Source organism: Schistocerca serialis, chromosome 3 (genome assembly GCF_023864345.2).
Source record: "Schistocerca serialis cubense isolate TAMUIC-IGC-003099 chromosome 3, iqSchSeri2.2, whole genome shotgun sequence".
NCBI lineage: Eukaryota > Metazoa > Arthropoda > Insecta > Orthoptera > Acrididae > Schistocerca > Schistocerca serialis.
In genome coordinates, this window is record NC_064640.1 from 565,994,807 (window position 1) to 566,007,203 (window position 12,397).

Genomic DNA, 12,397 nt, shown 5'->3' on the forward strand with positions numbered 1-12,397 from the left:
CGAGTGTCGATTGATCAGTAGAGAGAGGCGTAGCCCGGCAAGTGTCCATATAGGCGGGAAAATAATAACTGCTTGTGTGTAGATGCTCGCAGAATCGGCCCAGCTCCGTTAAAAGTGTAATATCTACCGAGCATATGAAGTTTGTGGAACTGAGAGAGAGACAGATAGAACTCCTACATATGCTGGTGATTCTTGGTGACAATTTTAATTTTTTAAATTTAATTTGAATTTCCGCTTTTAATGTTTGCTATTTATTCTTGTGTACATTTGAAGAGTGTAAAAATCGCACGCAGTTCTTGATTTAGTAAATAAATACAAGATAAATAGTTCCCACATTGTTGTAAGTTCTTACATGATCCACAACAGAAAAGTTTTGTAACGAACACAAGTCCTTTTGTAAGAGGGGTGTTCACTAAAGAACGATCTTAAATTTTAACGACATAATTTCTCGCCCTAGAATTTAATCTTATGATATTCTGTGTAACAAACAAACCGTATTAGATTCACTATTGGCATTCTTGATTACCTTCTGTGCGTGCCATCACCTAAACTGCCGACCCAGGACAAAGACCTCGAAAACCACGGACATTTGTGTCAAATCGGTTTATTTTCCTGGACACACACAATCTGGTGACGGTAAGTTGGCCAATGGTGAGAGTGCACCACGGGGAGTGAGGTTATGAGAGAGGGGCTGTTTCTTCGTTTCTCTCTATCCTAACACGTCAAGGGCCACTGCCATTAAATGAAATGGGCAAGACATCATGGGCATCCGCAGAAACTTGTTTTTCCGGGGAGGAGATCGAGTGGAGGATGAGGGAACAAGATGTTGAAATTTCCAAAGAAATTAAATTGCACAAAAATTGTTGTCTTACTGCGATTAGCCAATAAATGCTAACTGGCTAAAGGAGAAGTACAAAAACGAAATGATCGTGTGGCGTTGTTGGCCGGGAGGCCCCAACCGGGGAAGCTCGGCCGCTGGGTGCAAGTCTTACTTCAATCGAAACCACATTGGGGGGCTTGTGCACAGGTGCTGATGATGAAAGAATGAGGAGGACAACACAATAGCCAGTTCACGTGCGGAGAAAATCAACAACCCAACCGGGAAACGAACCCGGCCCCGCTGGATAGCAGGCAAACACACTGCTAGTTTTTCTTTTCATTTTTTTCTTTTTTGCTCGTATTTTTAGTTGTGTTTGGTCTGGGTGGACATCACATGACATCCATTCAAGTTGATCATTGATTCCTTTAATCAGTTTTTTTTTTTTTTTTTTTTTTTTTTTTTACTGAGAGCAACCAGCCCCCAGACCATACACACTGAGCTACCATGCCGGTATACTCAGCTAAACAGGCGGACAAAGGAGAGGTGTAGCAGAATCATGGGAATTAGCTTCTAGAAAGGATGAGATATCTGTAACGAATAAAAAATCTGTACTCCGGATTCCAGGGGGTGCAAGTGTCCCCTCCTGATCATCCCCCTCACCCCCCCCCCAAACCACCCGCTCTGTGATCGCCTGTTTAAGAGATACAGACAAAACCATGATTGGTTAACAAATCTTAAGGAATATAAATGGTACAAACAGACTCGGGTTGGCGTACTGCAGTTTCAAGACAACTGTCTGGGAGCGGTGCGGTGGCACGGTACATGCGATCGTCGATTATCGGGGGATCCTCATTGTCTTCGGTAAACAAGTATTGCAAAATAAGTGTGCTTGGGTTTTTAATATAAAACGAACGAAACTATGTACACACGTAATCATTTATTGAATTTTAACAAAGATTTTAACAAATCCATTTATTTCTAACCAAATGAATTTCTCCAGAAACGAAAAAAGTTCAAGGTGGACATCCTAAAAGTTCTATGGCCACTCTCTGCCATCGCCCCACTCAGGACGCCCTTGGATGCCCCACAAAACTAGAACAATTCCGGGAGTACGGCAGCCCTGTGAGAGATGGATAAGTTGAGACATGTTCAGTGTCGCGTATCGCAGGAATGGAGGAGACGTGGGATGAGAAATAATGTGGCTTTGAAATTTTGCTTTCCTCTCAAAAGTCTGTTTTTTCCTATAGCACACCTCGACGATTATTTAAGTAGTTTAAAGAGGGATGACAATCAGCTTCAAAGGAAGGTGCACCTAGCGCTCTAGTTACTGCTATTTATGGAAGATAACTTCAAAGCCGCTGCTGTTATTTTAAAAGACGATCGACGAGAAATCTTATGAACATTTTCTGAAATACTGAAAAATTCACCCATCAGTTGGAGACAGAAAACTTGCATGTAACTTCCTGGCAGATAAAAACTGTGTGCCGGACCGATACTCAAACTCCCGAGTTCGAGTCTCAGTCCATCACACAGTTTTAATCCACCAGGAAGTTTCATATGAGACATATTTTGTGACGTTGGGTTTCAAGACTGCTAAATCCTGAACAAAACAATCATTTGCGTGCAGGTCTGCATGAAGCTAATGTTGATGTTGGAGGAAGATCGGAAGTTTCTTTCAAAAGTAATCACCGCCGATTAAACTTGGCTACATCATTTTGATGCTGAGGAGCAAACAGCAAAGCTCAGTGTGGAAATCCTCCTCTAAAAGGGGCAGTAGTGGATGCTTGTGCTTCGAAGTTATTGTCTTCTCTTTTTTTTTTATATCCGTAAACCACTTTATCAATGTGCTGCAGCTGCATACACATCACTACCTGGACAATACTAAAGGTATGCCCTGAAACTTCGCAAGTCAATTTCGGCCGCAAAAGATCACATATCCGTGAAACAGGCTGGATGCTGCACCGCCTATCGAAAATGTTCTTACTGAATATCTTGCAAAATTCAATGTGATGTGCATTCTTCACCCTCCCTACAGTCTAGATTTAGCCATGTTTGTCTCTTCAGTCTAGCAGAAACGCTAGGCCAAGTGCATCACATCCAAAGGAGACTATTTTGAGAAGAAACACCAACATCGTAGGAGCGAATAAAGGTATAATGCACAAAATAAAATTATAATCATTATTTATTGAAGAGCCCTAGTATACTGGCCAAATTTTTGTCCAGTTTCCCATTTATAAGGAATAATCAGACAGTCCATGTGCAAAGGAGAATGCATTTGCTTACATTCTCTCCCGACTATCTATGTGGGTGAGAATATCGTAGAGGTAACAAACGAAGACTGTTTATTTACTGATTTATTTATTATTTGGTTATTTATTACAGTGTAGCCTGTTTCTTATAACTGAACTACAGGCTACATCCATTCTTGCACAGCCGGCCAGGGTGACCGAGCGATTCTAGGCGCTACAGTCTGGAACCGCGCGACCACTACGGTCGCAGGTTCGAATCCTGTCTCGGGCATGGATGTGTGTGATGGCCTGAGGTTAGTTAGGTTTAAGTAGGTCTTAGTTCTAGGGGGTTGATGACCTCAGGAGTTAAGTCCCATAGTGCTCAAAGCCATTTGAAGCCATTCTTGCACAAATTATTACTGTCAAAAGCAAATTTTTCCCTATAAATAAAAACTAATCTCGGAAATACGAATGTAGCTTTCAAACAGAGAATTAGACGAATTTTATGTGGATTGCCACGGATACTGCACTGAGAGTTAGTAATTAAGAAATATGTCAGTCAGTGTGAAAGTGGAGGACGTAAGACATAAACATAAGATAAAAATTTCTAGTATTTCTTATTAATATGAAGCATGGAAGAGGATGTAGGTCAGTTTGAATACCTATATGAGTGTGAATAAGCTCATTTGGCATATACATCTGAGATCAACACATAATTGAGCACGCAGGTGCACTGTACACGAAGTTCGTAGTTCCTGTATTATAAATATGGTGAAAAGGGGCAGGTGGATTCTAAGGAAGGGACAGACTGCCAAAAGGCGAAAGTCTTGATGGTAGAAAATATGCCTTTTATGTATAATTTGTTTCGTTGGAAGTAGGAGAAGTCACGGCAGTTGACCTTTTTGACATTACCCTGCAGCCATGGCCACACTAAGCTAAAGTACTGGTAGAAGTAATCTTGAAGTACACGGATTTCAATTTGTTGTGACGTCAAGGGCCACTGCCATAAAAATACTCCAGTTTGAGAGTAATCTCCTTACCAGATAGCCGTGCATGTTGAAGTGTCTGCTTCCATGATGGGTAGGTGTACCGGCTCCATTTCAAACCACCCAACGGATTAACGACGAGGGCCAGTGTCCTTGCTAGTGTGGATGTGGTTTTTAGGAAGTTTGTCACATACCACTAGGTCAACACTAGGCTGGTATCTACGCCCCACCTTAGATAAATGCACCGCAAAAATCTAGAAAAATTTCTTACACTTACACATGGATAACACTATACACAGACAGATGGGGTACACTGATTCCATACCGGAGGGTGGATAGGAGACTGATGACCTTATATGTATAGTCTTCTCAATCCCATAATAATCAGCAGCAGCAGAGAGTAATGCACCACATGTGTAAGTCGAATAAGATGATGTCTGACAATGGTTCACAATTTGTGGTTCAGAAATAGACAGCAGCACCTCAAGAATAGGAAATCCCTCTTTTTTTAATTTCAGGCGGCCAACAGAGTGAATAATAAGAAAAATTGGCTGAACAGTATGAACATATTGTCTCAGATACGTTGATCGCTGGACTGAAAAGGTACTCCATATCGTGCAAGTGAAGAACCAAGTAAAACATTCTGCGTCTCAATTTGCGTCGTGAGAGGTACTTCTTGGTAAGAAGCCATGCGGCATCGTAAAGAAGCTTGTGAAATTCCAATTTTATCAGAAAAAATATCATGGTCGCAATGGCAAATACACTGACGGAAAAGAAATCTCAACACTATAAATAAATATACACAAATGTAATTTCTGGAATACATTCGCCTGGGTAACAAATTTAGGTCATTGGTATAACAAGATCACAGGTTGATGGAACTCCGAGATAAGCCATTGCAAATGTGAAATGCTGGTACATTAATAACTGGCGTAACCGCCAAAATGTTGAATGTAAACATGCAACAGTGCACGCATTGTGTTGTACAGGAGCCGGTTGTCAGTTTCTGGCATGGAGTTACATGCCTTTTGCGCTGACCGGTTAACACAGGAACGGTTAATACTGTTACTGTGTGACGCTAGAGTTGTCCTCCGATGATGTCCCATACGTGCTCGATTGGAGACAGATCTGGTGACCGAGAGGTACAGGCAACATGTCAACACTCTGCAGAGCTTACAACAGCGGTTTGTGGGCAAGCGTCATTCTGTTCGAAAACACCCCCAGGAATGTTGTTCGTGAATAGCAGCACAGCAAGTCGAATCACCAACCTGAGGTACAATTTAGTAACCAGAGTGAGTGGGATGATGACGAGAGTGCACCTGCTGTCATACGAAATTGCACCCCAGACAATAATTCCTGGTGTTGGTCCAGCGCGTCTAGCATGCCGACAGATTGGTTCAAAAATGGTTCAAATGGCTCTGAGCACTATGGGACTTAACATCTGAGGTCATCAGTCCCCTAGAACTTAGAACTACTTAAACCTAACTAACCTAAGGACTTCACACACGACAGGTTGGTTGCAGGTCCTCAACTGGTTTCCTCCTAATCGACCCACGGCCATCACTGGCACCAAGGCAGGACCAACTCTCCTAGGAAAACACAAGAGGCCTCCACCCTGCCATCTAGAGAGCTTTTCCTTGACACCACTGAAGTCGCAAATGGCGAAGGTTTGGCGTCAGTACAATTAACGCTTCAGGGCGTCTGGCTCGGAGCTGTCCTTGAAGTAAACGATTCGTAGCAGTTTTGTCACTGCGGTGCCAACTGCTGCTCAATGTGCTGCTGCAGATGCATATGCCGAACATGATGCTTTTCCCTCTTGGCAGTGTGACGTCGCCGTCTGGGACCCTACATTCTCGTGACCATCGTTGCCAGAAATAACGTACATTCCTACCAAGTCTTCCAGCAGTATAGCAGAAGGAACACCCACCTTAGTAGCCCTTTTCCACGACCTCGTTCAAACTCAGTGAGGTGCTGATAATGGCATCTTTATAGTTTTGAAGGTATTCTTGATTAACATCAACTCACCACGTCTAATGTCAAAGGCAACTAACGCTCACGATCGTTACAGCGCGTATTTAAAAAAAAAAAAAAAAAAAAAAAAAAAAAAAAAAAAAACCTGATTTACTTCCTCATAATGGCGCTACTAGCGCCACTTTTATGTGGCCGGTGCGAAATTTGAATATACATGATCTTTCGGATGTAGAAACACGCCTAACAGCTTTCTTTTATGTCGCACAACTAGTCGGTTTTGTGATATTTTTCGCCATCAGTGTACAAAAAATTCAGTGGAGGTCGGAATGAAACAGTACGATAAGAAAACGAATCTATTAGTCTACCAGATTGGTGTTAAAAAAAGCCCACGAGAATTTAAAATAGATAATCGAGAAAGCAAGAGGTTAAAACAACTGTACCAAGGGCTGTACTTAATAATACGACTAGGCCACCCAGTAGCATTGGTGGTAGCTAATAGTACCATGGCTAAGAAAGTAGGTGTATAACGTTAGAAGCACAAAGCCGTTCGTCACGAAACGCGTATTTGTAAGGCATTATTTACATCTAGTAAGATTCTCTGAAGATTGTTACAGAGGCGCCACGCTGCCAGCGAGATAGCGATGGGCAGCTGAAACTTCGGGTGGCCTGCGAACGTCAACAGCAAGACAAACAATCACAACAAAGGGTGTCTTAACGCGACCCGGAGTGGACAGTGCTTATCAGGTGCAACTTTTTGTATCCCGCCTGGAAGGTGGCGATTGGGTCTGCTCCTGAAAACTGGGGATAGGCTGAATGTAGGAAGCTAGGAGGGGCAGGTGAGGTAGAACACTTGGTACTGCAAATAAAAATGGTTTTACTATGTACTTAACTTTGGCTGAGATGAGCACGTTGGTACGAAGCTGTACATCAAGTTACAAAGTTACAAGTAGTGGCTCGCCCCTATGAAATAGAAACAAAGTTGCTTGGTCGTCTGCTCGGCATAAAACGGGCAGAATCAGGAGCGGCCCTCGTAGAGCTGCACAGCGCCGGCTAGAGGGCGCTGTCGTCGGTGTCGGTGTCGTAGTGCCAACCTAGCAGAGCGCACCTACGTTGTGGCATCGTAGCTATCGATACCACACAACTGATAACTCCACATTATAATGTGCCCCGTTGAATGCCGGTTGCTCAGCAGACGCATCCGAGACAAGTGGAAAGTCAGACTGCCCACTACCGGAATCTTTTACGCTAGCCAGTGAGACTCAAGTCAATACGACTGCTATCACAAGCGAAACAATTGACGTCGGCGGCAATCCTGAAGCAACTCAAAGCACACTCGCTGATGACGTTGGCTAGTTAAAGGTCGCTTCAGATTTATGTCCTGTATAGTTGAACTGGACTCCGCAGACGGCGCGACTCAAAAGTTACTCTCCAGTAAATCTTTCGCAACGCGATACTAATAAGCTGCCAGCAATTTGGTGTGAGCGTTGCCAGGCAAATCGAGTTGCGTAATCTCCTCGAACACAGCTTTGTACTGTTTCAGCTTGAAAATTGACGAGAGGGTTTTGAACATTAGGTTTGTACAGGGTGAAGAACAAACATCCCATTTAAAACAACTATAAGCTCCCAGGCTAGTGCAGGAGGTGTAAGCTTGATGTGAAATGGAGAAGTCCATATGTCATGTATGCAGTGTACCGTACGGTCTTTGTTCGAAAAAACTGCATCAGCAGAAACAAATACACAAGAAACAGTAAATAATGGCCGGAGTATTCTTTTGTGTGACTCTCAGTACCCATGTAGTACTGCAGAATTAAATTATCGTGTATAAAGGAACGGTGAAAACACTGGAAAACGACGGACAAGCCACAAATATCAGATAAGTGTAAACGCAGCGGTGTTCACGTTCAAATGATCCTGTGAATAGTAACAAATTTCGAATCTGTCTGTTGCAGTTTCAAAGCTGCTGCAAACAGCCTGTAGTTTATGTATCTCTAGATTTACGGACGACTCTAGAATTTCTTTTTTTTCCTCATTAGTTTGTAATAATGATGGGAATTCCACACTTTTCTCCGACCTTAAAGGTGTACTCGATAAGCCGTATGCAACAAAATGCTCGGGTGCGATGAACAATACTCGCTCTCCTCCAAACTCGCACGCGGCACCTGCAGTTTCTCATTTCAGAGACTGCGTCGTGTGCAGACCTGCGTTAACAGCCAACCGGCAACCAGTCACCGAATTATATCGCCAGCCCCTACCGTTCCTCTTGAGTCGCCCCTTGTGCGAACGGCCAAGCTGGAGACAGCTCTGAGGCAGCGAAGGAGGATATAACTGAAGTCGAGCAAGCAAACTGAAGAGCTCGGTGGGCACAGTGGAAGCCGTACATTTCAAAGAAGACGCTGTGTGGCTTGGATTGAGCTCAGAGACGCAGAAAGCAGGGGGGAAGCGGAGGAAGAAACAGGGCAGAGTAAGACAGCTTCCGCAGTCTCACGTGAGCCAAGGGAAGTTCGAGACGTGCCGTCCTCGGGCGATTATCTGGATCGGTGTGACACCGTCGTAAAACAATGAGTGACAGAAAAATAGCCTAGACGCACTGCCTGGGAAGAGCATCCCAGGCAACATGTGGTACCGGAATTTTGTGGAAGCATGTGGAGATAGAGACGTAGACACAATTCATACTTTTAATTGCCATCAGTAATATTTTGAGATACTTGAAAAGCAGGGATTACTTTCACCTCTTTATTTCATTTATGTAATGTGTGATCTTGTATAAGTAAATCTCAGGTAAACATAAGTAAGTAGTCGCTAAGAAATATCTGGGGACAGGAAGAGCATTCGGCCGCCTTCTATCACTAACATTACCAAAACTGCAATACATTTCAAATGTTGTTATATATAATGGCTCAAATGGCTCTGAGCACTATGGGACTCAACTTCTGAGGTCATTAGTCCCCTAGAACTTAGAAGTAGTTAAACCTAACTAACCTAAGGACATCACACACATCCATTCCAGAGGCAGGATTCGAACCTGCGACCGTAACGGTCTCGGGGTTCCAGACTACAGCGCCTAGAACCTCACGGCCACTTCGGCCGGCTGTTATATATAACTATCAAATATTTCTGTATACTGTTGTGCACGATTGACGAAGGGCGCATGCTGCATTGATGAATACTTAAATACAGTAATAAAACAGCGTGGACTCAGAAGCCTTGTCACGGTCCGCGCGGCTCCCCCCGTCGGAGGTTCGAGTCCTTCCTCGGGCATGGATGTGTGTGTCGTCCTTAGCGTAAGTTAGTTTAAATCAGATTAAGTTGTGCGTAAGCTTAGGGACCGATGACCTGAGCAGTTTGGTCCCATAAGACCTTACCACCAATTTCCAAAAGTATGAGCGTCCTATGAGGTCTCTCTTGTGACTGAAATTAGGATTAATATACTACGACCAATGATAGGCGTAGCTGAGTGCTAGTAGAAATGATTAGAACTTAATAAAAAGTCAATACAGATGCGATCTGCGTGATCCACAAACCTACCAACCAAAAGTAAAACAATAACAAGAAAATATAAAAAGTAAATTTCAGATCCTCAGAGCTACAAAAATATAGGTACATGTATCCAAACAAAATAATAAACAAATTATATTAATCAGTGTGGTTGTAAACATAAATCAGAGAAAGCTGACAAAGGAAACAAATGAAATAAATTATAAAAACGGGCAAAGGAAAGGGAATCTGAGCTCATTGTTATAACGGAAGCGGTACTATCACCTGCACTCACATCAACATCTCTGGGCTCAAAATTGAGAATGCCCATCTGCAATCCTCGGTTTGAAACCCTATTCAGTGTTATATCATTTAACTGGCAATGTTTAAAATGTAGTGGAAGTAGTCAGCGATGTGGTTAGACGAGGACGAGTAGGGAAATGCGCCAATGGTCTTTTAGAAGCAAGAGGATTATGAGTGTACAAATCATTTATTAATTCTACCGCAAAAGTAAGACTCCCCACTTTTACAAGGCGAACCCGAATACTACCGAAAATATTTCGGAGATCGCTGAGGAATATTATCTACTGATGTTGGTATATAGAATCCATGGCTTCCTGTGGCTCGGTGCTGATTAATACTATAATTAACCTATTCGGTTTGTAATCATAATTGCTCAAAAAATATCCGTGAACAATCTCCAAGATTATGTCGGTGGAGTTCGAGATGACGCTGTACACTAAAATATGCAAAGTTTTCAAATGCCACAGGCCAGCCAGACACGGCTATGTCGGGTTTGGCGCCCAAAGAAAATTCTCCTACGTACTATCGAGACAAGGATACTAGCGGCTTAACGGACCCTCAGCCACACTGTGCTCACGAAGCCTTCATACGCCGTACGAATCAACGTCGGCTGTTATCCAAGTTTGAATGACAGCCACTGTGCAATGTCCAGAATAAATTTTCCTTGAACAAGAGCTAAGGAACTTTCACTGCGCCTCAAGCGCTGAGATATATTGTGTTTGTTAAGATGTGGGAAAGGATAGTGAACTATTCGATGCCAACCGCTTGGACAATGATAATGATTGCCTTAGTTCATCGAAGGTGTTGACGCTGTTTAAGTGTTTAAGGAGAGCAAACAACTAAGCTCAGCCGGCCTTTCGGCCGAGCGGTTCTAGGCGCTTCAGTCCGGAACCGCACGACTGCTACGGTCGCAGGTTCGAGTCCTACCTCGGGCAGGCAATTCTTATGCATACAGAGTAAATTCTGCGTGCAATTGTGAGAAAGCGGTCTAAATGTTTGTGCAGCATGTCTCTGAGGCGGTACGTGGAAGCCATCCCGATATTCACCTAATGGGATGTGTGAAACCGCCTGAAACCACATCCAGGTTGGCCAGCAAACCGGAGGGAGAAGTCAATCTGGGGCCAGCATACCACCCCGTACCAGAAATGGTCACGTTAACATGCGCGTCTACCCGGGGAGGGGGGGGGGGGGGTCATCGCAGGTTTACGCTCATTTAACTGGCTTCATAATAAGGTGTGTTGTATTCCCGGAGTAACGCAAGACGACTTATCAGGCTGGTGTCTTAAAATTCAAAGCATACAGTTGCCTTTTACTTCTCCGACTTGCTCTACCTCGTGAGTAACATCAGTTAATATTACTTCTAGCAGAGTCTGGTGGCGAACCATTACAGTTTCCAATTGTTAATGTGTTTGGCTTTCACGAACTTGATTCCGACTCAGTACGTATGGTCACAGAAGCCATAGAAAGTGACGTGTTCTACAGTTGGTTCCTTAGTTTACTGCTGAAAAAAAGTCGTACGCCTGGAAAGTCGAAGTCGATTGTAATCTGATGGCGGCATATGCCATCTTAGAGTTGCTAGAAGTACTGACAATGGTTTCAACGTCGTCTACCAATAGACAGCGTAGTGGCATATCTACCACAGCGACATCTATGTTCACCCTTTAACAGGGAATGCTCTCAGCCGGAATGCTCAGTGTGAAGAAGCAGGCAACCATGCCACAGAGACGCACTCGTTCTTCATACAGCCAACTGCGTTAGTTTGAAAGGGGTCACATTGTTGGCTTCTGAGAAGCGGGAAGATCCTTTCTTAGAACTACCACACAGGTCTAACGTTCTGCGTCCGCTGCGCAACGATGCTGATGGTCACATGAACATTCTCACGCCAATAAACGAGGTTCTGGACCTCCACGCAGCACAGACGCCTGCCAGGATCGTCGTACTGTATGGGCAGCACTGGCGGATTATTCAGCTATAGCCGCATAGATAAGAGGGCTTGTGGGCCTGGATGTGTCAACACGAACTGTTGCGAACCGATTAATAGCAGTGGACTACGGGCATGCACACCTCTCGCCCGTTTTCCACTCACACCACAGAATTTACTTGTACGGCTTTACTGGTGCCGTCAGAGGATCACTTGGAAGATGGAGTGCCGCGCCGGTGATCAATGATGGAAACAGATGCTTCTTGCACACATGTGATGGTCGTTTGCTCGTACGACGTAGACCTGGTGTGCGCTGTCTCGTAGAGTGCATTCGTCCAAGACACACTAGCCCCAGGCCTTAAATCTGCGGTGAGATAAAATACAACTCTCATTCACCTTTGGTGTTTCTGGAGAGGAGGCTAATCAGCGCTCGGTAAGTGCAGAATGTTGCTAGACCAGTTATGTTGACGTTCTTGCGACAGAAAGGTGATGTGTTGTTCCAACAGGATAATGCTCAGCCGGCCGAGGTGGCCGAGCGGTTCTAGGCGCTACAGTCTGGAACCACGCGACCGCTACGGCGCAGGTTCGAATCCTGCCTCAGGCATGGATGTGTGTGATGTCCTTAGGTTAGTTAGGTTTAAGTAGTTCTAAGTTCTAGGGGACTGATGGCCTCAGAAGTTAAGTCCCATGGTGC